The sequence below is a fragment of the Aquila chrysaetos genome, chromosome 11 (genome assembly GCF_900496995.4).
Source record: "Aquila chrysaetos chrysaetos chromosome 11, bAquChr1.4, whole genome shotgun sequence".
NCBI lineage: Eukaryota > Metazoa > Chordata > Aves > Accipitriformes > Accipitridae > Aquila > Aquila chrysaetos.
In genome coordinates this window covers 1577800-1601752 of record NC_044014.1, presented here as the reverse complement: position 1 = coordinate 1601752, position 23953 = coordinate 1577800, and the positions used below count along the sequence as shown (strand labels likewise).

The following is a 23953-nucleotide window of genomic DNA, read 5'->3' as shown; positions in this document are numbered from 1 at the left end:
TAATATTCCCTGTGTTATTTTTACTGCAATCAGTCTTGCAGGTTTGTCGGCCGCTGAACATGGAGACCTGGCTACGCTGGCGCAACTGTGCCGCACCAGCCCTTTCCCCAGTCCCACCGCACGGCGCGTGCCCCGTACTGGTCTGTGCCAGGGGAGGGGGGTTGTACAGCTCCTCTGCTCCCCCCCGTAACCTACCCCCCTGTGACGGGACCACCCTCTGCTAATGTCAGGCCTTGGCTGTCAGCGTGCCGGGTGGCTTTAGGATTTTTTGCTTTGTCTGGTGGTAAAGGTACCGGCTCTACATGGAGACTTGGAGGATGTTTTAGGTGGAAATCCTTATTCCTGAATGCATGCTCCAACACAGCTTGCTCCTAGTGGATCCCTGAGAAGATCCAAAAATATTTATCTGTAATCAAATATCTTATCATTAGCTATACCCAGTACAGCTTGTTTGTCTGATGGACTTCAATAAGGTGGTCACCAGGGGTATCATCATGCACTGATCCCTTGTACGAGTAATTTTCAGAAGGAGCAAGGGGATGAAGCACCTCTCTTTGCTTGCAGCGACCAAGAACAAATTCTGCGTGCCAGTTGCCTCTTGGTTCATGCACCGGATTTTGGTACTTCACTGAATTCCACTTTAATGATAGTTTCATCAAAGTATTTTTCGGTTAAAGGGAAGCATGTAATTAAAACACAGAAAATATTTTTTTGTATTCGAGGCACACAGTTTTCTGATTCTCAGGGTTCCTTTTTTTTTGTTTGCATTTTTAATGGACCTTGTTTTAGTTAATTATTTATGTTGAGTTACATGTATTTTTAGGTTAGGAAATTAATCTTCACATTTTGATGTCAAAATTCATTATTTCCAAGTGATATCAACAAGGCCATATCCAGAATTTGACCTTGCTGATTAACTAAAGTTTGAGAAATATTTTTTTGTTTGTTGTTGAGAGTTTTTGTTCACCTTTCCAACACCTAGAAGTTACATGTCTGATGAAGTCCATTAAGCTACCCAGTATATGGAAATAAACAGGAATATTTTAGGTTTTAAATATTGGAGTGGTAATGAAGCAGAACCCCTTGTTTTCAGTGAGTGAAGCTGCTCATAAATGCTGAGATATATGTTTTCTAAAGTCTCAATTCAATAACTTTTCTCATTTGTCACTACAACATGAAACAGGTGAGTTTTGTCTGTATCTCTGAAACAACACCTTCACCTTTAGTGAAGCTTATACTTTAGTACTTATACAGCATGTCGAGACCCTATTTTCTAGACTGTCTCTTCTAAAGTACTTTTATACATTGGATAAACGGTCCCCAAGATCCAAGAGGAGGGAGTTGAACCTATTGTCTTTTTTCTGAGATGTGGGTTTGTAGTTGGTAGCAAAGGATCATTTAAATCTGGTACTGGCACTGATAGGGAGTGGATGCCCATGAAAACAGGGTAGATGATGTAGTCATAGGACTTTTTTCCAGCGCAGAAAAACTTCCTTGCTAAAAGAGCTTGTGATCGAGTTGCCCAGGTTGGTGTCACTGAAAAATAGTTACCATTGAATGTAGCTTTCTGGATACAGGGAGCATTTCTGCAGAGATCTGATGAGGAGTTTCATTGTCACCAGCTGGGATGAGTGACATCCCTGTAGGTACTTAGCTATGGTCTTGGGTCCTCCAGAGTAAACTTAAGGTGTGCTCTTAATCTCCTGTCCAAAAGAGAGCCCAGGCATGGCTCCTCACCCTTCCTGAGATCCTTTCCTGAAAGCTGAGACCTGGTGTTGCAGTTGCCTCCCCCAGGCACGTTCCTCTGGTTTTTGCTCTTTTCTCTGTAATGGTCCCTTTATATCTCAATGGCAGGTGACAACGGAGGCAAACAGGCTTGGGCTTTGTAGAGGGACTTTAGGACAAGTACTGCTTAGGTGACAGAAAGAAATGCACATATAAAGAGAATGTAAAACTTTTCTTTGATATTTCTTGCCTCAATTTTTTTTAGCACGCTTAAACGTTCGTTGCTGTTTGGTTGGAGTTCCCATGGCAGGAGGTCTCACCCCTCTGCCTCACATGCTTTTGAGCAGGTAATACAAGATGAGGCAAAGGAACAAATATCAGAAAGTTTCAAAGCAGGTAGCCTTTTTTGACTCTTAATTTATTTTCCTTATAGATGGTTGAAGATCTAATTTGTAAATAGATGTGTCACTTCTGCCAGCTGAAAAAACAGTACAAAAAAAGTTTTCCCCTCTCACACAGGCTTTGTGCTGCAGAGCTGTTCATGCTCACATAATTAATATTATGGCACATTTTATTTTCTTTTAAGCTCTGCCTAAATAGTCAGGCATCAGGATTCATTTTTCTGGGTAGCCTGTGAAGTACAGTGCGATGTGTTAATGGTCTGACCCCTCGGGTAATTTAATTATCTATCAAGTCCATTCCTCTGTACAGCTAATTGACCGTCTCAGCGGTCTGTATGAAGGCAACTTTGGCAGAAATATCTCATGCTGCTACCTGAGGTCCTCTTCATTATGCCCTGTGTATTCTGGGTCTCTAATCTATCCTGGGAGCCCAAATCTGTCTGACAAGAACGAGGAGCACGGGGAAAGTTGAGGTGGGGCGAACGCCTGTAAATTCAAACACTGCCCTACAGACACGATGTGCTTTCACTTCCAGAGAGGCTGCAGGTCGTCAATCAGGAGACTGCCCTATTTGAAAAGGTGTAAGGGACAAACTGCTTTCCATGTCATTTGTAAAATACCACCCTACCTTTCATGAACAACCATTACCGGGGTTCGTAGCAACCAGAACAAAGAGAAGCGAGCTAAATAGTGGGTCTTTAATTTGGATGGCTCTCTGAACCATGAAAACTGCTTCATTTGGTTACACATTTGTAGTCTTCATCAGCTGAAATTATGTTCCTTACTGTCTTTTAAAAACCTTATTCAGTCAGTAAACATTAAGCTTGCAGCACTCCAGCCTTATATCATCACCAGTGCACAGTGTTATCGTTAATCTTGAAAAATATAGTTTGACTCCTTTAATCTATGCAAGAAAGCTGCTTCAGCATCAAATGCCTTCACAAGGCATTAAAGTATTTCACGCCCAACACATTAACACCACAGAGATATTTGCATTACATAAGCAATTGCTTTCATTAGTCCCTTAGCAGAGATGATGTACCCTGTCTTATACTAAATAGCATATATTAGCACACACATGTACATGATATATGTGATTAAGTATTTATTTTACAGATATCTAAGTCTGTTGCAGGGACTAACGCAACTCTTAGCTGGGCTAACTGCTTTCTGCCTCAAAAGAGAAAGAAAGAAAGAGGATAAGAATGGTTATACACTGTGCTTATTTTCCACTAAGGCTTTTTTTTGGTAAAAAATAGTTTATAGTAAAATATTTCAGTGTTGACACCCTGTCTTCAGAAACAGGTGTATACTGCATTTGATACATCCATGCTGCATGTGTAATCATCACATGGCAGTTATATATGCATGCGTGTATATTGTTTCTAGACTATCATTAGTAGGCTGCTGAATATTAAAACTGCTTTTGCCCTTTTCGATTTTCACATTTTAAAACATCATTATGTAAATATCTGACAATGCAACAACAATCAGATATTTCTGAAAGGTGCAGCTGAAACCTTCTAAGTTGGATAATGTCTGGAGGATAAGTCTCTACAATTATCTTTTTAATGAACTGTATATACAGAACACAGTCATTTAAAAAATTAGAGCTGGAATGAATATTCTTCATAACTGTATCCCACTGTTAGAGAAATTTACTTTGATCCTCATTTTAATTTGGCAGTACATCATCAAGTGTGATCCATACACCCTGCCGTTTCTCAACTTCAGGATTGTTTTCATTTCCTTGATTTAAATTGGAATTGCTTTGAACTGTATTTCCCAAGTAGGATATTACAGAAAGTCTTGTATACCTCTTGCTCAGTGGTCTGGTTTGTGCTGCAGTAATTTAAACTTGTCATGTTCTATGCCATGTTCTTTTCCTGGAGAAATCCCATTAAATTAGTGTAGTTCAGAGTGCGTTAAATGTGATTCCTTTCATGGTCTGTGGAAAAGCAGTGAGCCTGGCACTCCACGAAGCTTCCTCCATAGAAGCTTTTCTTGAGTCTGTTGGTGAGAATCAGATTTAATGTGTATATTCCTCAGTTCATTAATAAACCTATGTAATGATTCAATCCAGTATTAAAGCCACTGGAATGACTTTTTATTAGCTGTTGTAGCATATTCAATGTTTCCTCTTATAACTCTGGCATTTGCGTTTTTTTTTTTCCTTAACCACCTTAAGACAATTTTAGCGTGCATGATCTATGAGGTCAAGTGAATTTCAAAAGTACCTGATAATCAACAAAAATGCTGTCTTTACACCCCTCTTTTCATTCTCTTCTTTAGCTCTGCAATCGTCAACCTTTATTTTGAAGTTTTCTATCCATTTTGTTTTAGAACTGATCTGCTGTAAAAGAATATAATTGCTGACATTGTTCTGATCAGAGTAGTGTTATAGTTCGCATGCTGCATTGGTTTAAGAAATGTGAAAATGCTTAATTATTCTACCGGTGGAAAATGAAAATAGCTAACATTATGGGTCTGCATTTTGAATGACCTAAATTTTTTTTCCCACTTTAAAAAAAATTATTCTAGCAGAGAGTTTTGAAAAAATTGATGCATAAACACATTAAAAATGAAGATGAGATTTGTTGTTTTGATATGAATTTCTCCATAGTTTTTTTTTTAGGGGGAAAAAAAGTATTATTAGTTTAAATAAAACCAATTGTTGTGTAAACCTAACATTTCACTTGGTACTTCTTTTGAAATCTTGTGTTATTGACTACTTTTTCCATTTCATTTCTTTTTGAGATTAAGTCTTTAATCATTAAAAGAGGATGTGGTTTTGCTTTGACTATATCTAGGAATGGGTCAGATACGGACGATGCAGGGAAGGCAGCCCAAGGAGTCTCTCGTCCAACGTCCTGCCCAAAGCATGGTCAGCTCTGCAGTCAGAGCTCCGCGGGGGCCGGAGCCTGCACAGCCCCTCTGAGCAGCCTCTCCCGCTGCTCCGCTGCCCTTCTGCTAGTGACAAATTTAGCAAATCAAACATAATACACTGATCAAATGGACCTTTAGTCTTCATTTCGTTATGTAACTGTATTGTGCACTAGATTAAACAGAGCCATTGTTTGCTTCCTAATGCTTTGAGGAAAATTTGAGGAATGAAAATCTGTTCAGAAAGATACATTTATATTTTATTCTCTTGATTTTTGTCACAGTTTCAAACTCGTGTATTAAAAAACCCTGTTTATTTAAAAGTGTATTTTGTAACCTCAGGGATGAAAGCTGAGTTTGCAGGATGCTGTAATTAAGCCTGCATTGTAAATAACTGCACAAAAGAGCTTGTGGAAACACCAGAATGCGGGACGCTTTCAGACCTGAATAAGCCCTTAATTCATCAAAAATACAGAACGATATTCCACAGGTGGTATAAATTCTATATGTTCTTGATATGACTTCATTAAAAAAGATACAAAAATTTGAATCATTAAGTTTTTATCAGCAGTCCCAAGAGACCCTTTTACCAAAGAAATTCTTTCATGAGAGATTAGTGGTTCTGATTGAGATGGTTTATATCCAGCATATGACAGATTAAGAGCTTTTTTTAGTTAGAAAAGCTTTTAGGATGTTAGAAAATGGTGGAACTTCAATAACGTTAAGCCAAATTGCCCTTCCTTCAAATGAACATCTATATTGCCTATTACTGCTATATAGACTTGCCAACATAATGTTTCTTTTTACTGTCTTTATGGCATCCACTTTTTCTCTCTTTATATATAAAAAGTTCTTGGCGGGATAGTTTTAAATGTCACTGCAGTACCACACTAGTTATTGCTAAATCAAATCTTAGTTTTGTTATTGGTTAGGCAGTGTCTTTTTTACTGTTCTACCACTTGCTATATTTTTAGGAGATAAGTTATATGAAATAGAGATGTGTTGAACTCCTTATTCACGGACTCTCACATAATGACATATATTTTCCAGAGGGAAAGTAATATGCTCTAATTACCATCTTGTGCCTGGTATAGGGGAAGGGAAGAGTAATCAGCTAAAAATGCTAGGCAAAATTCCAAGCTTATTGCAAATTCTCTTTAATGCTCAAAGCCTTTTAGAAATCTTTAGAAACTTCTGATGAAAATCCATTTCGTCATTAAATCTATGCCTGTATTACAAATGAAGAGCTTTTCACCCTCCTTAAGTAAATGGATTACTTAAGACCTTCTTTATAAAATGTAGTTCTTTGCTTCTGCCTAGTATACTCCGGCAAAGATGTGGTAAGTATCTTAAGCAGGATAACATAAGCACGTGTCCCTTTCCTGTGACATAGGAATTCACCTAGTGAATATGACGTTATCTGCAGCAGTGTATTTAGGGTTATTCTTGGCTTTACCAGTGGCTGCTTGAGTAATCTGGGTAACTCTGACTCTGTCTTGAGCATTTGTCAAATGGCTTCAATAGATTTTGTTCCTAAGGTGCTCTTACATCTGTGCATTTAAAAGAGAATGTATTCTAAATATTAATTATACTAGAGTTTTATGCTGCTTTCCAGTATGTGGTACCAGAGTGCTTCTCCAAAAACAGCTTATTAGGGGCTGGCCGGGAGCCAGAGGGGAGAAGTGAGCACATGGTGGTATCAACAGACAGCAGTGGTTGCATCCTCCGTCGTATTCAGCCTCTCTCTTATTTTCACATTTGGCTTCAGATCAGATAAAATACAAGTACTTTTTCACATAAAATACAATGCAAAACTCATTGCCAAAAAATTCCGTGGAGACCTAAAGTAAGAGTTAGAGTAATGAAGGATGTGTTTACCTGTGGTTATTGAGCATGATAGCCTCAATGCAGGATTGCTGAGACCTATGGTGTTGCTAACAGCCAAGGACCCCTCTGCATGGGTTTTGTTTCTTCTTTCCCTAAGTATCTGCTGCTGTGCTACTGGCCACCCCTGAGGAAAGGTTGCTGGGACTGCTGGACTTTGGCTGAGGGAGGATATCACCAGAGTAATCTAATGAGACTACCTGGGCTGGTCTGAAGTGGCCTGTCCCCAGGATCTGAGGAGAAGTGTAATATTATGTCCTCTGAGCACACACATATATTTTATTTTCCTCCAGAAAGCATCTCAAGCACGTAAACTAATTAGCAGAAGTTCTAAGCAATATCTGTGCAACACGTACTTGTATCATACAGCTTTGCCACCATGGAAATCTTTACTTTTATTACAGAATAAGTTGAAGAGAAAGCTTAGTAGAGCTTGAGATTGTGGTCTTGGCCATGGCAACACACACGTCCCTGACTATCCACCAGAAGTCAGCCAGGGGTAGATGAGAGGCAGTCAAATAACACTTCTTGTCTGTTAGCTGCTGCCTGACAGATTAAATGTGGTACGGGAAAGCTGCTGGTCCGTCTGACTGTGCGGTCAGGTTGGCTAGTCAAAGCCAACACTGACGTTACATGCCCAATCTCAGCTCAAATCATCCATTTCTTTACTCATGTCAAACGTTGTGCTGCTTGTCCTCCTTAGCATTGAGCACCGGGGGGTGTTCAGATATCTACTGTGTGCATGCAGGACGTATTGAAATGCTGCTGTCTACTCACTAAGTGGCGGTGCGGACATAGCCTTTCTTATTAACCCACCTTCTAGAAATCTGCATACATTTAAGGCTCAGCAGATTTTGACTGTGAACTTTTGTAGCAATTTGAGGGGCTTTTAACTAATGTAAATGTCTACTGTAGCAGTCCTGCCTTGCTCTCAGATTGCTTCCTTGAAGCAAAAAGACTTTTATTTTGATTCATAGTATCAGTTTAATTGGGAAAGAGATATGGGACCAAAAAAAACAAAGCAGAAAAAATAATACTGAGTGTTTTCTGTGGAAGACCAAATCCCTTCTGACTGAACGCATGCTAAGATAATCAGGTAAGCAAAATGATTTCAACATCCCGCTCCCCATGTAAGAAGCACTCAGTCAAATTTGCCCTGATTCTCCTGAGCCGGGGAAGCCCCACGGGAGCGCAGAGACCTGCCAGGAGCTGGCAGCTCTCCTGAGGGAGAGGCCAGGAGTAATGGTGGCCGTTCCCCACTCCCACAAAGGGCCGCCCCGTTTGCGAAACGCGCGCGGCGGAGCACCCCTTTGAAGGAGAGACATCCCACTGGCCCAGCGGAGACACTTGAAGCCCACAAAACCCAGGAACCGGGCACCCTTCTGTCACCACCTGCGTAGGCCAAGGGCACTCATCCTACCAGACCCTCAAGGCAAAATGGCGGGCACTCGCCTGAGAGCAAAGGCTGCAGCTCCGGCTGGGGGGTCTGCGCCATCTACCCCCCCCCAGACGGAGCTGCTGAAGGGTGAGGCTGCGGTGCGAGCCTCAGACCGCAGGGACTTGTAGGTGACTCTCTTGTGAGAGGTATGGAGGCCCCCATTTGCCGCCATGGCACGCTCTCTGGAGAGGCGTGCTGCTTGTCAGGGTTGTCACTGAGAGACTACCAAGCCTCGTCCAGGTGGCCGACCATTATCCGCTGCTGTTGTTTCAGGTGTGCGCCAGTGATACAGCCGGCAGCAGCGCGAGGGGTATCGAGAAGGATTACGGAGCCCTGGGAGCAGCGGTAAGTCCCTACTCCGGAGCGCAGGTCGTTTTTTTCGTCAATCCTCCTGGTCAAAGGGCAGGGGTTTGAAAGGGCCAGTTGAATCTGGCGAGTCAACAAATGGTTACGGGAGCGATGCCACAGCCAGCGGTTTGGCTACTTAGACCATGGGACTAGTTGGAACGAGATGATCTTTAAGGTCCCTTCCAACCCAAACCATTCTATGATTGTATAGCAATGCATTACTAATAGGACTTAATATAACCCTTTTAAATCCAGACTGTATTGTTAGAAATCCACGTTTCAGGTACTGCATTTGTAGGCAAAATTCCTTTTGATGTCAAGTAGTCAAAGCAGATAATTTGGTGCCGCTTGGTTCTGTAGTCAGTATTTCACTTGATTAGAAAGTTTTGCCCAAAACCCATCAAGTTCATGAGATCCTTGCTATGAATTTAGAATCATGTTGTTCAAGGAATTTTGTTAAAGACCACATAATGACCGATGTAATTCAGCTCATTTCAAAACAGCAACATTAAGAATGAGGTGAAAAACTGCAAAACTCTTAATGTCTTCACAGATGCTTTGCAAAAAGTCTTAATACACTAGACAGAAATACTCTTGCCCTTTCACAAGAGTTTGCACATGGTTTCCTGTGTTTAAAGTCTGCCAAATTAGGAAAGATGTGTTTATTAAGACTCACCATGTGCCTGTGCTATCTTTGCATTTATATATGTAAGGAGTTGGGCATTTGAGTTCATATCTAATTGTGACACCAATTGATAGAGGGATATTGGAAGCCAATCTTTATGTTGTGTGCAACAAAGAATAAACAACTTGGAAAGATAATTTGATCAAATTTTGAGGATTGATTGAATCAAGAAAATCCTGTAGATCTTGACAGCTGATACTATACAACAGGCTGTGATGAATTGTACTTCAGAGGAGTGAGCGATCATGGCCGTTAGGCCATTTTCTGTAGTAGTAGAAACTCACAGATATGAGAATATATAAAAAGGAAATGCCAAAACGTTATAATTCTGGTCTTTTCAGTGATGGCCACTGTTTCTGAAGGATGTTAGGTTATGGTTGCAGGTGGGACGGGAGGTCTTGCTTGGCCAAGGGACACAGCCAGCAGGACTTTGCTACCAGAGCTTGATGCCATTTGCTGTGACAAGTCAGCGCTTGGTCCTCTGTGGTTGTAACCTCCACCAAAACCAAGAAACTCCATAAGGAAAGGGAGTTTCTTTTCTGTTTCCTTGTGACACACCTAAATGTATCCTTTATTTTAAAAGATATGGGTCTATATGTAAATCTTTTAAAAGTTTTAAAAAAACTAAACAAACTTTGAAAGCTCAGCCTATGCGCCAGAACGTCACTTATAACTGACCCTGGACTGTTGCTGCCCGTTTTCTTTTAGATTGAGCAGAATAGGTACAAACAAAGGAAAAACAGAGACAGGAAAGCACAGCTTCAGCTGTTTTTCTGGGCTTCTCATGCCATTTTACCTGCACACTAGACACCGAGAAATTATAGGCATGATACATCTTCTTAGGTATTTTGGCTCCGTAAGTTTCTTTTTCTTTTTTTTTTCCGCAGTGTATAATTGTGAAAGCCAAAACATGACCTAGCCGGTAGCTTTTATGAAGACTGACAGCTTGAGTTCCTGCATGCAAATGAATGTTTGGTCTTCAGAAAACGTGCTATGTTTTGTTATTTATACATGCCCCTTTTGGGACAGAGGGTGTGTAAGAGAGAATTTTTTCTTGTGCTTAGTCTCAGGTAGAGAGGGATCTTGAGCGAAAGCTCCCCGCGGAGCTGGGCGCTGGGCTAGAGCTCTCCAGGGCCGGTGACTGACAGCCGGTGCCTACAGCACCGCATCACCAGCGTCGCCTCTGCCGATGAGCTGCCCTGCAATGCTGTGTCTTCCCTTGGTCGGTGCAGGGACAATAAAGCTGCAAGGACTAGAAAATCAAATGGATATGTACTCTAGTTATTTCAGCCCATTATCTTCTAACATAAAAAAAGGTAAAGTAACTGTAGTGTTGAAAAGCATCAGGTTCCTTGACCCTCAAGTCATCTTCTTTTCTCGCACCTTCAAAACCTGCTGAGATCCCACTGCTGAATTCCAGTGTACACACATGCAGAAGTGTTTGCTGTTCTGTACATTATTCATCAAAATGGAAATGAGATTATCTTTGACATTTCGTGAGTGCCAGGATCAGGGCAGTGCGTGGCTGTTGGCTTCATGAACTCAAAGGTTAGCTCCGATTTCCTGACAGTCGACAGGAGCCGAATATTCTGCTAGGCACAAAGAGCAGATGTCTATTACCAGAGATCTCTTTTTCTTGGAGTTTTGGTTTGGTTTTTTTTTTTTTTTTTTCCTGCTTGCACACTATATATTTGAATGACCATGAAACAAATGCTTTTTATCCCCATGTTGTTAAAAAGACTGATCCAGCTAGTTTGTTAGAGCAGTGCAGGGTTTTATTAGACTGTTCAGGGTCAATTTTCTTGATCATATCACAATGCCAAAAGTGAAGAGAAAGATGCACCTAAAGATAATGAACACTGAGACAATATAAATATGAACTTCTGTAAGTAGTTTGCTAGCAGCTATTGTATTAAGATGTTATAATGTATCTGAGAGGAGTTTAGACTAGTGGTCAAGGCTGGATAAAATGTTTGTGATAGGATTTGATGAAAAGATTTGTTTTCAAGGTCACTACCTATTTTTGAATGAATAAGAATAGCAACCAACAGCACTAGCAGAATAACTCAACTAGCTAACAGTTATAGGCTACAGCGCATGCAGCTAAAACTCTAGAGGGAGAGCAAATCTCACTTTCTGAGCCAAGCAGCCCATCTTGCTTAGTAATATGTTATTTCTTCGGGATTGGCATGCAGTGGGTTTTGTGTTTTAATTTTTTTAACTTGAAGTTTACTAGTGCTTTAAGACTTGAATTTAGAAATACTGGTAGAAAACAATCAACCTGCAGCTGTGCTATAGATGTGTATGACTATATATCTTAACTCTTCATATTAAAAGTTCCTCTTTGAACATGAAGAGTTTGAGTCTCAGGGGAATAAATTGATGTGTAAAAAGTATCCTAAATGGTCCTTTTCTTAACCATGGTGAGAGAGATGCAAATCTGTTTGGTTTTGTATGTTAGCTTAGTAAGTATGCAGTACTTGCTCTGGAAGGGCTATTCTATGATGATCTGTTTGAAAATGGTGATTTCGGAAAGTAGAAAAAGTCATGTGAATTCTGGCAGGCAATCTGTGTCATTTTCATAGATATTTGGAATGCTCTGCCTTTAAAGATGTGTTATGCTGTGTGATGCATAAAACAAATTAAAAAATGAAAGGGGTGCATTTCACCAGTTTTAACTATTCTGGATCTGAGAACAATGGAACTGACATGTGAGGAAGATGTTGTTCAGTAACATTGAATTCAAGTGAAAAAATTTGCACTGACATAAAAAAAAATGGTCAAGTATTTAATTTCTCACTCAAAAAAATCATGCTTTGATAGTGAAGTGCATTAAACATAACAGAACCCAAACTGTTTAAAGCTGTTCTATATGCAGCAATGAAACTTGTATAATGCACTAATTGAATTAAATAGGACTTACCGCAGTCCCTTGTGGGCACAGGTAACAGAAGTGCCTTACATACTATTGTGTCTGCGCCCTCCAAGAAGGGTGCGTTATCCCTGCAAACCACTTTTTCTTTGGTCTTTTCTCCTGAGGAATTAGGCAATATATTTAGATGGCAAGTCCTCTGGCATAGAGGAGGAGCTTTCCTTATATGTAAAAGGAGTGTTGGAGAGCCGCAGCACGACATCATACTATAAGTACAAGAACTAATCAACAATGTTAGTGGATTAACAATCGACTGTTAGTTCCTGTGCTTCACCTAACACAGCCCAATTTTTCAGTATTGTTTGGCAGGTTAGCTTTGCACCTAATCACACAGGATTCAGGGTTTCTCGTCATACCAGCTGACAACTTCTACTACAGGACAAGGGGAGGACTGTGCTTTAAATCCTTCACTCTCTGGTGTCACAGCACAGTTGGGCATTTGGCCACAGTAATTGTTGCCACTGTAAGTGAGACTATGGCTTTCCCCAGCTACATTACCACTTCCCCAGTTTTTATTACTTTCTATGGTTATTGCACAGCGGTATGCTCCTTCCCTCTGTAAACACAGCATGTAATACATTGGGAGTAAAGCTTTGCAAGTACAAAGTCTCTGATATTGCACTCAGTTCTGCCTGAGAGTATTACTAACCCAAGTACTGCCTAGTAAAATTGTGCTTCCCTTCAATCTCTCGTATTCCCTCCCGGAGCTGGCGGGAGTGCTGCCGTGTCTGTTCTGCACCGCGGTGCACTGCCAGTGCTCGGTTCTGAGCGGAGGAGTGGGCGCATCAGCTGAGCAGCACTAAAATGTTGTCCCCTGATGCAGTCTGACCTCTTGCAATTTTTACAGTCTTCATTCGACTCTGAATCCCAGTAAACAGAGCTGGAGGCACGCTCAGTAACGTATAAAAACACGGTCCTTATCAAGGAACAAATGTTGGTCTCACTGGCAGTAAGGAATTTTTATTCCAATTAATAGCAACAAATGAAGCACTTGTGACAGACAGAGGTTCAGGCCAGAGGAGAAGGGATGAGTCCATCAGTGCCGTTCCTCAGCAGTGGCACAGATCCTGTGAAATGGAAAGAGACCTTCTGCAGTGAAGGGTACTGCAAAAAGTGCCGTGAAACAGAGAACTTAAAAAATTATTTTGATTCAACTCTATAACAACTTTTTAGTATGTCTCAGCTCCTGCATTTGCAAATGAGGTTGGCTTTGGAATAACACAATCTAAGCATATATGCAAAAAAAGGCAGGGAAAAGAAGTTTGATATTTAAGATTTTTTGCATTTTTGCCTTGATCCAATTCTGTAAGTTTTATGATGCAGTCTTCTTGTAAAAGCATTCTGTTCAATGATACGTTGCGCCTATGGAAACAATATTGTTTTTAACTTCAAGCATATATTCAACATGTCAAAAAGGGAGCATCTATATTCATAACCTACAGAACTGAGTCTTAAATTTTATTGCTTGTTTTTCAATAGGCCCATTTAATTGTGTGAATTCCTTTTCTCTTTCTACTTTCCTAGAAATCCGTGCAAGTTTAGCAGTGTCACCACTTGATGCAATCATATTTAACTCAAACTAATTTGTAAGTTAACCTAGCTGATAGAAGCACATCAGGTTACCAGTGGTTTGTATGAGTTATTTTATTCAACTGGAGATGCTGATGATCTAGATAGGTTTTGATAATCTGGGAAACAAACTACTTACCTTGTTTTAATGTTAAAAAAAAAAAAAAAAGAAAAAGGAGCTCTGATAACCTTTCTGTGATTAAATTTGATTACAGAGATGATGGTCAATGCACTAAGAGCAAGTGTGTGTACTCAGGTGTAGATTTGTTGGGAGAGAGGGAAGATAGAGAGGCAGCAGTGATGACTGAACAGCTTCACAACCCCTCTGCTCTCGTTCCACCATCATTTTCTGATCATGTATATCAAACGTGGTTTAAACTATTAAGCATATATGTGTTAAACCTTTGCATTGCAAATTCATATTTGGTTGGACTGAGGCTGAAGAAATTCCTGATTTTCAGGGCTTGACTTTCCAAAATGATGTTACAAATGTAGCAATAACTTCTATTTTGAGGATAGACAATATAAGTACACCTACACAATGTTGGTTTGGGTTAAATTCTGTATTCTGTTATACACACCATGTCATATAATACAATATAGCTGAGCTGAAATTTGGAGGAAAAGGTTTTTTTTTTTTTTTTATTTTCAATTGGTGAATCAGAAGAAAATGAACAGAGTTAAAGAACAGACTAGTCCTCCAAAATACTTACAAATATTTCACCTCTTTGCATAAAAAATATGTAAATACTAATTTTTCATGCCAGCAATTCTAAACGATGTATGTGTTTGCATGTGGGTTAAGTCTGTAGGTTCACATACTGCTGTTCTTATTTTAAACTATGTTATGGGAACAAAGTACTAGGGAACAGTTGGTCCCATGAAAATTTCAGTGTACTTATTTAACCTCTTCCACAGATCTGTTGAATTCATGAGGTTACAAAAGCCACAACCCAAAACTGTATTTCTCAAACAATCTTTGATTCATAAAGTTCTTAATTGCATAGTTATTTTGTGCTAATGTTCATGACATTGGTGTAATTGAAGCAGTAATAGGTTTCTCTTCATTTAGTGCCAAAACAAAGATGAAACACTAAACCCCTGTGGGTGCAGATTATTGCAAGCACAGACAGATGGTGTAGAAATTGTTGAAAGACGAGATTTATGATATCCAGCATTGTTTCAGTGGTCAAAAAATCTTGAATATGAGATTAATCCTTTTTCATAATTGACATGATACTTTTTAGATAGTGTGCAATGCCTTTTATATATATATATGTATATATATAAGTATAGCTAATCTGCCAATATTGTTTAAACTTCACATTGTTTCTGGGATTTCAGTTTTCTAATGCCTAAACACTTGATTGCTGATGTTCCTTACATCATTTCCAGATTTTGAGACTCCAGATGCCTTTTTTTTTTTTTTTCTCTTTACTGATAGTTTAAGAAGTACCATTTTCCAAGACAAATATTTTGGAAAAACTGCTCAGGCTTGCCTGTCTGAGCTTTCAGAGGTTTTTGAGGAAGGTTGCTATTATGGAGATATCTAGAAAAGCAGTAGTTTGCAAAAGATGGATCCAGCCTGACTGTGTGCTTTCTTGCAGCTTTTCAATTTGACTGCAAGACCGTAAAACATAACTATTCCTGTAAGAATTTTACAAAATGAAATGACTTTCTAGATTATTTTATTAAAATCATTGGGACTAAAATGTTGATGAGTAATCTTTGAATAGTTTTGAAAGAAAATTCTCTGTATTCTTTTATAAAACAAATGTTGGTGTTGATTGTCATGTGAGCTACAGCCTGAATCTGACTTAAGCAACAAAATTGATCTTGAGACAATGTTGTACTCATAATATCTGTATAGAGAAGTCATAAGTCCTTTCCTTCAAACTTAATTACTTCCCATGTCTGATTATTAAGTATTTATTTTTTTTCAGTGGTACCCATTTAATGTTTTTTATGCATAATTTAAAATAATTTTTCATTTACATAGTAAAAAATAATCTGCTTCTTGCACTAGAAATTACTGAGTATTCAGCCTTAACCTCTTGATTACTGTTGTTACACCTGACAATTTAATTGAATAGTTTATTTTGTACATGGCAGTTTATTGTCCAAGCTGTAGAAGCAGCTTTTTCTTCTGTCATCTTTATTAATAAGAGAAAGTACCTTACATTCTCCCCAGATTTTGAACGCTTCCATTGATAATTAATAGCCAACATTTAGGTTGCATAATTGGATATTATTTCTTTTAAAAGTGTTAATGCAAGTTCAACACATTTTAAATTTCACTGGGTAATTTTGTAGCATTTTTCCTTCTCTTTAGCAACTAAAAGAAGTTTGCTCGGTGCTACTAAATGAAAACCAATGCTTGATATTTATCATTTGATACTTGCCTATGCCCATACAGATGTAAGGTGAGTCAACGACACTTGAGATCTCCTGTAAAATGTTGTCCTTGCCTGGGTAGTCCAATTAACAGTTGGAGGGGCTGCGTCCCAGACTGGCAAACGAGCCTGAAGTAGAAGATGCACACCAGTGAGGACAATATGAGAAGCTGCTTGTCCTTTATCTCCTAGACCTCTAGGTTCTTGGGCAGGTGGGCCAGGCTTGCCCAACGGGGAACAGTGGGACACGTGTGATTGTTGGTGTATGGGATGTGCTCCTGCAGGCTCCCAGGCTCCTGCACTGATAAACCATACCAGTTTGTGCCATGGCAACATTTCCAGCTTGGTTTTTTTGAAGTTCCTTTAAAGAGTTGTAGTTTTCTAAGATGGGAAAATAAAACTTTGTAACCAGCACTATCCATGAATTCTAGAGCAGCACAGGGTGGGAAAATGAGCTGCAGGCTGTTTTTAGAACAAAGTGATTTGATCACATCGTATAGTGATTACAGTATAATTGACAAAAAATAGATAAGGTATCCTGTGGTGATAATCTAGTCCTGAACCTTTAAGCAAAATGATAAACTTTTAAATAAATAGCACATCCATTGATTAATAACGGATGTCTATGTTGCAACTTCCTAAATTATCTCTTCTTCCTGTGACTTGAACCACATTTCTTCCTTGTGCTCCTTGCTTCATCCTTCCAGGATTGTTAGTCTCTCTCTGCCTTTTTTCTTTGACTCTTCTATCTTTAGTGTTTGAACTGATGAAGGCACAGCCAAAGAAAAGACAGGCTCTTGCAACATCAAATAAAATTCCAAAAAAGTTCCCAGAGTACTGAGATTCAGGATTATATTAATTAAAACCTGAAATAAATGGTTATTGCAATATGTCCCAATTGCTTTGAATTTTAGGGCAAAAAGCATTCATTTCCTTGAAATATTGTTATATAGATGGGCTTAGAAAAGTCGGGATGTTTAGTAAGGAATGGGAACAATGTTCTGCTTCAGTCTGTCAGGGCAAGGAAAGGTTTCCAAAGGATCTTGTTCTACAGAATTTGTGGGGTGTTGATTGGGCAGGCTTCTCAGCTGGGCTGCCAAACTTTAGTCAGTTTTCTGTCCTATGGAACCACATGGTGTGTCAGACCCAAAGTACAATGTCATTTTCAGTAATTTCACACCTTTAAAGATGAGAAATGCATCAGCAATACCCAGAAAACAGACTTGTATCCTGTTTTGTTCCACTAAATGAAGATGGAGACTGCTTAGACAGACTGGAAAATGAACTGGTTTTGGAAAAAAAAAGGATGCAAAATTCCTGCTTTCCTAATTTCCCTTATTGTTCACAAAACAGCATTGTAACAGAAAACAATTGCTCCTTCTGATGGTTATTAGCACCAAAATAACAGCCCGTGTTCATAATGGCTGGATCCTTGTTAGCAACATTAACAAGGTTTTGAGTCTTCTAGCACTCTTTCTATGCTTTACTCCTAAAAGGCAGTGGAAAAAGCTTTTTTTTTTTTTTTTTTTCTTCCCCCAGAGCAAAGATATTTCCCGGTATCTTGTTATTAATAGTGTGGTAATGCGGGTGTGCCAGGAAAGTAGCTAAACAGCCCAGGGACTTGTGTTTAAAAAGCAGTACCTCTCATAACACACTTCAAACTTCCACTCTGCAGCTGTGAATACCTCAAAAGTTAGGTTGGTAATATTTTTTAGCTGTTGAATGCCAAGATAAAAAACATGAAGTGATTTTAAATTGACCTCTCAAGAAGACTTTTACCCAGAAAAAAATCTCCATTATCAAGAAATCTGGCAATAGTTTTCCAGCGCTGTGCTCTACCATAAATGTGTTGCAAAGATGTTTGGTTTGGACATCAGTCACAAAGATTGTTTTGTACTTTATACAGAATACAGATTTGCTGATAAGTGGGAAACACTTCAATTTCTCCTTTTTTTTTTTTTTTCCTGGAGTTTATGAGAAATTATAAAAGCACATGAAGCCTGGTTTGTATGAAAAAGTTATGTGCTAATCCATTTTTGACGGGGAAGTTCTAACATCTGTTTGTGTAAACCACTGCAGGACACGCCCATTGAGACATGCATTTGTGTGGACTGTGCCTTGAAAGTTTGTCTTTAAATGTCCTTGAAAATCTGATTCACACTGAGTGCAAGATTTGCAAACTTCTCAGTGGGGAAAAAAATTTAACTTTGCAGTAATTTATTCATTGTTTCATAAACTTTTTATTATGAATACATTTAAAATATGTAGGATAACACATGAAATATCTTTTGCACATTAAGAAGGTGAGTAATCTGCCTTGATGCTTCGAGCAAATGCTCTGTCCATGAGCAGCCCGAGCAGGAATCTGCCCTTGGGTAACCTCACAACGAGCCATTGCTCTGCTGCGAGGGATGTGCGATGGACATGGAGGAGAGCTCTGCTCTTCCTGAGATGTTCTTGCTTGGCTTCATTTATGCCATAGGGTGACATAGGATTTGCTGGAAAGAACAAATTCCTCCAGGATTTGCGTAGAAAAGTCCTAGCAACAGACTTGGGCCAGCTATAGCCAATTCTGGACTGATGCTATCAGTGAATAGGCAGGGTGAATCCAACTGAGGATTGCCAGGAGAAGCAGGGCGGTAGCTTAGATGGGTGGGCTGGAAAGCCTGTACTCTGACCGAGGTTTTAAGTGCAGAAGTGAATTGAAAAAAAACCAAATAGGTTCATGGGTTTCAACACATTAATTTTCGATGTTCATATACTTCATCTATGCCACACAGATGCCAGAGATTTAAAATAATTGTGGAACGGATGCCTAGAAGCAGAAGGCATGTCACGTTGAGTTCCTTTGGTGGGACTGAATCATTATTCTTCTTTATTGTACTTTCCTGTTACATCAAATGTAAATGGACATGAAAGGTATAATTTCCCTGGAGACTGAAACAATACTTTTGTCAGGTTTGGCCCTGCATCCCGTCATTCTGTTTCCCTCTCTGCCTGATTTTGTCATGTATCTGTCTGAGCTTTCCATTGATAGTTACATAATTGCCTGAAGCTCTAGTAATTAATAATTAGCATTCACTTTTCTCTTCTGCTTCTTGAACCAGTTTTATTTTTGTGGGCTCTGGCAGAGCTGCTGCCTGTAAGGGTGCTGAGCTGGGTTTCTTGTGGAGCAGAACTGTCACCATTCGTTAAAGGATGCTCCATTGGGCCATCTTCGAAACAAAGTTGGTGCCTTGGCTTCTCTGTGCAAGGGATCCCACTGACAGACTCTCTCCTTTCCTTTTCTCCCCAGCTCTGCTTTGCAATAATGACCAAACAATGGTCCCATGAGATTGTTTTCCTAATGAGGGTAAAGTGTGTGAGCCAGGATATCACTCTGATTTCCTTAGTAAGGTTAAGCACAGTTACTCAATATGTTATTTAGGTATCTAATTTTGTTGGCTTGTTCAGGTGTAACCCCAAAGAATTCTGTGTCATTGAAGTCTGTCACAATAAAATGTATTTTATAAAGTAGTTATGGTTATATTTTCAAAGCAAAGGAGTGAATATCAAGGGTCTACAGTCAGAGACATTCTAAATCTTTGCTGAAACTGCTTTGGGGCAGGTTTTTGCACATAATTTGTGTTGAATTGAGGCTATTTTTATTTTCCATGTGAGAGACATTCCGTTAGGAATGCTAATGAAATATTAAAATAATATGAGCTGAATGATTTTCTCTTTCCCAAGTAGTTCTGTTGGTGAATCTCTGCTAAGTATGATTCCTGTTCATTAAACATAATGACACAACATTAGAAGATAAAATAAATGTTATGCAGTGGGCCTCGAGAGACCTGGGCTCTGAATTAACTTCCTGCCTTTCACTTAAGTACATTTAAATTCCAACTATTTGTTTGATTTGCATTTTCTTACTCTGTTCAAGAGAGGGGTATAGAGCCTTCTGAAGTTAATATAAAGGTCCTGTTGGCTTCAGAATACTTTGGAATAGACCCTAAATAATGAAGCACTAATCCTAAACTGCGGGTCTGCATTACAACTATGAAAGGATGTTATTTATTTATTTTCTTATAAGGTTTTTATTTACCATTGCCTAAGGTGTCAGTAATTATAATTTTCTACAAAAGTATACTTTTTTTTAACTCTAGACTCACTTCAGTTATAAAATTTGCATTATGATTTCTTAGTGAAAAGGTTCAGAGAGTCCATTGTCATTGAACTAAGCTGAAAATCCTTGTAATGACAAAGCTTCTCTGATACTAAGGCTATGCAATCCTATTTAATTCCCCACCTTGGGATTTATTCTGCTCTGTCAACAGAGTAGCTGATGTCTTTAGTCACTTAGCAGAAAGCTATGTCAGGAGCATTGTGGAAGTAAGAGCAAGAAGAATATCTGGGTTTTTGAGAGTTGACTGTGTTTGAAAGGAAGACTTCCAAAAGTTCAATTTCTTGGTGTAGTTGAGCCTCTGTAGATGTTAGTTGTGGCCAAGAGGGAAAGTCCTTCTCTGTTAGCAGCGGCACCATCCATTTCTTGCCTTGCAACAATGCTACAATTTGTCTGATAACCCAAGAATCTAATTCAAGGAGCTTAGCTGGCAAAAAAATGTCTGCTGGATTTGGAGGGCAATTTTTTCGGAACCAGGTAGTGGTGGGATCAGACAAGCACCAGTGCTGGTAGCCTGCAGTTGGATTGGCTCAGCTGCACTGTAAAGCCATTCCTTAAGGAAAGTCTAAGCCATAGCTCAGGGCATTGAGTCATGAATATTTTGCCTTCAAAAAAATGAGCTTAAGAGATAAAATGCTCCTGAAAGTGTGCTTTCTAGTAACTGAGACCAAGCTGTGAGGAGCAAACCGTTCACAGCCTCTGGAGGTGCAAAGGCAGGGAGCCTTGTCAGAAGTTCTCACTGCTGTCATTACACTTACCTCACTCTTCCATGGCGATGAGATGCATAACACGGTAATTTTATCTCCGGAAAGAAGGACCAGTTTTCTTCTGTGCTATGAAATGTTCCATTTTACAGCAGGAACAACTGTAAAAGATGTAGTGGGGAAAATGATCTCGATATGAAGTTTGTGCAGTCTGTAGAATTCATCAGATGTTTTGCGAACTACTCATATGGAAAAGACATTATAAGTTTTATTTATATATACATAAATATATATATATGTGTCATTATCACCATAATATATATTATATAAAAAGTGTGTTAAAACGTTTTTCAAAGCCTGTCAGAAATTCAGTACTTTCCATCTTTCTGACATATCCTGGATGTCTGTCTGCAAATTTTTTTTTTTTAAGTTAGTTATCTGCAGCCATTCCCTGCTCTTGTATTATTTCGTCTTTAAGAAGGATGTTTCAGTTAAGGTATGGAGGAATTATTTTGGGAACATAGGTAGTCACTTCTGCAGGTGGGGGAAAAGTATGCTTTAAAGATTTTTTTTATTCACCAGGATTATGTTTCCTTTTCTGGAGAATTGGTCATTTCAGTCTTCTGGCTAAAACAAAACTGCTTTATTTTCTGTTTTATTTAGGAGATGTTCAGAAGGTATCATAACAAGAAACAACCGAGGCTGCAGCATCCGTGCTCTGCAGTGTGTGACTTTTGTTTTGTGGTGTTGCACTGTTGACTGCAGGTCACAGTCACCATAACCTTCCCAGCGTGAGGAAGGGGTGGTTAATGTCTGAATTTCCCAAGTTGCCAAGGGCAACAGCTGCAATTTACTGATACGGAATTTGAGAGTGAGCTCAAATAGGTAACTTTTATTACTGAAATCGTATTCTTCCTGGGCCACCATTGTATGCATGCAGATCAATACCTCTGTGTAACAAAAGGTAGTGCAGGTTGCCATGGGCCTGGCAAATATTCAAGTTGTTCCAAACCCAGGGCAGTAATCTTCAGAGGAACTTGTGCAATGCATCACACTGCTATTATTTATCTACATAGCAGAAAGTGATATATGAATATTTTTCCATTTCCCTTATAAGAATCAGAGCACAGAATATTTAAAAATATTTTTACCATTTTAATTGTATATTATTAAATACTATTAAAACTTTCATAGCTTTTATAATTTATAAAAACTTTTTTTTGTTTTCAGGCCTTAAAAAAATACCCCCAGGTAGACAACAATTTGTAATGCTTTTTCTTTTTTTTCCAACTATTTCTAAATTTTCCATAAAATGCATTCTAGCTTCAAATATTTGTCCTCATATTCTGTAATGTTTTAAAACTATTGAAGCCATCTATGTTAAAGGTATCCATCAAACTTTTTGCTTGCAAGAAATTCATATATGGCTATTACTTTTGTGCTTCACTCCACATACAAATAAGATGTCACTGTCAGCAGAAAATATCTATTTAGTACAGTAAAATACCTTTCACTTTTGAGCATTTCTGTAAGGCTTGTCTGTTTGCAGTGATGATGTAAATATGGTAGATATATTTAAGTAAAGAGTGAGTCTGTAGGTACAGAGTAAGGCAAATGGAGTGAGTGTTAGATCCCTGTTCATCAGTGTGGACGGCATTGAAATTAATGTTTTTAAAGAAAAAAAATATTTCTTGTAATGTGCGTTTTTAGGCTCCAGTCCAGTTTGTGCTTTGTCCCCCATTGACCTGGCCGTGCCCAGAGCCTTGTCTTTGGCATATGCTGATGGGAAACCAACCTCTGCTGTTCTGGCTATGCTATGCTCTGATCCTCTGGCTCTCCCCCACCACTCTTTTCAGCTCAGAGCTGGCACAAAAAAACACTGTCTGCAGCTAATAACCAGGGGAAGGAGAGTCACAGGGGACTAAGTAGCTGGGAGCTGCCCCTGCGGCTGCATCACTCTCTGAGCTTGTTTTCGCCCCGTGCTGTGGGAGTCTCCAGTTTTGGTGGTTCCATGAGTCAGTGGCTCATCAGCTACTGCAGAATACAGACTTGGAAAGAAGTCTCTTATCCTCACTTCTGTTCATGTTTCCGAGTTTTCTTCAGTGCTTCCTGAAGGATGAGTGTGGAACAATAAAGGAGATTTCTGTACAGAGGTGAAAATATCAATTGCACTGACAGAAAGGATTTTTGTGATGGTTTACTGGCAGCACAAAAAGCAGAAGATGGGGTTGTGTCCCTCAACCAAAGCCCAAAGGCGTTTCACAAACATGTAAGGTGTTGGACTCCTGCTCTGTTTGAAATACCAGTATGGACCACATGGCAGAATCGGGTCCTGGCAATGTAAGTTCTTAGAAAATTACAGTTTTCTATACCTCTTATGTCTTCCAAAGGTGAAGCCATATACCAGGTGCCAGGGTGAGTGAGAACTTGCTGCTTTTCTTTTCCATTTCTGTTTTTTTCACATCGTTTCTTGTTTTCTCAGATCTTTTCTATCTTTTCCAACTCTCTCCTTTCCTCCAAATACTTTACATTTAGTGCCAATTGAAATTGAAGTACCTTTTGCCTTTAGTAGGAATAGGATTGATCCTCTGTTGCCTTTCCTGTGCCTCTGTCTCCCTGATTTCTGCTCTTGATTAATTTGCATCCACAGTTTTAGTATAAGAATTAGAGATGGCTGAGCTGGAATGGGACTGGCTTGAAGTCCAGAGGCAATCAGGTCCGGTCTGGTTTAGACTCACTACTGACAATTTAGTTCTTTTCACAGTCTCGGTGTCCTCCACAATCTCAGTGTCTATCTATTATCCATCTTTTACAATTAAGTGGCTCAGA

General features: G+C 39.2%; 1 long non-coding RNA gene across 1 annotated transcript in view; it reads left to right on the top strand.

Moving 5' to 3' along the window:
* Positions 1 to 23953, top strand: part of LOC115348617 — a 148099-nt gene that overhangs the window by 102721 nt on the left and 21425 nt on the right. Inside the window, exon 5 of the long non-coding RNA XR_003925874.2 lies at positions 19554 to 19610. This is a non-coding gene — a long non-coding RNA (uncharacterized LOC115348617). The remainder of the gene's footprint in view (positions 1 to 19553; positions 19611 to 23953) is intronic.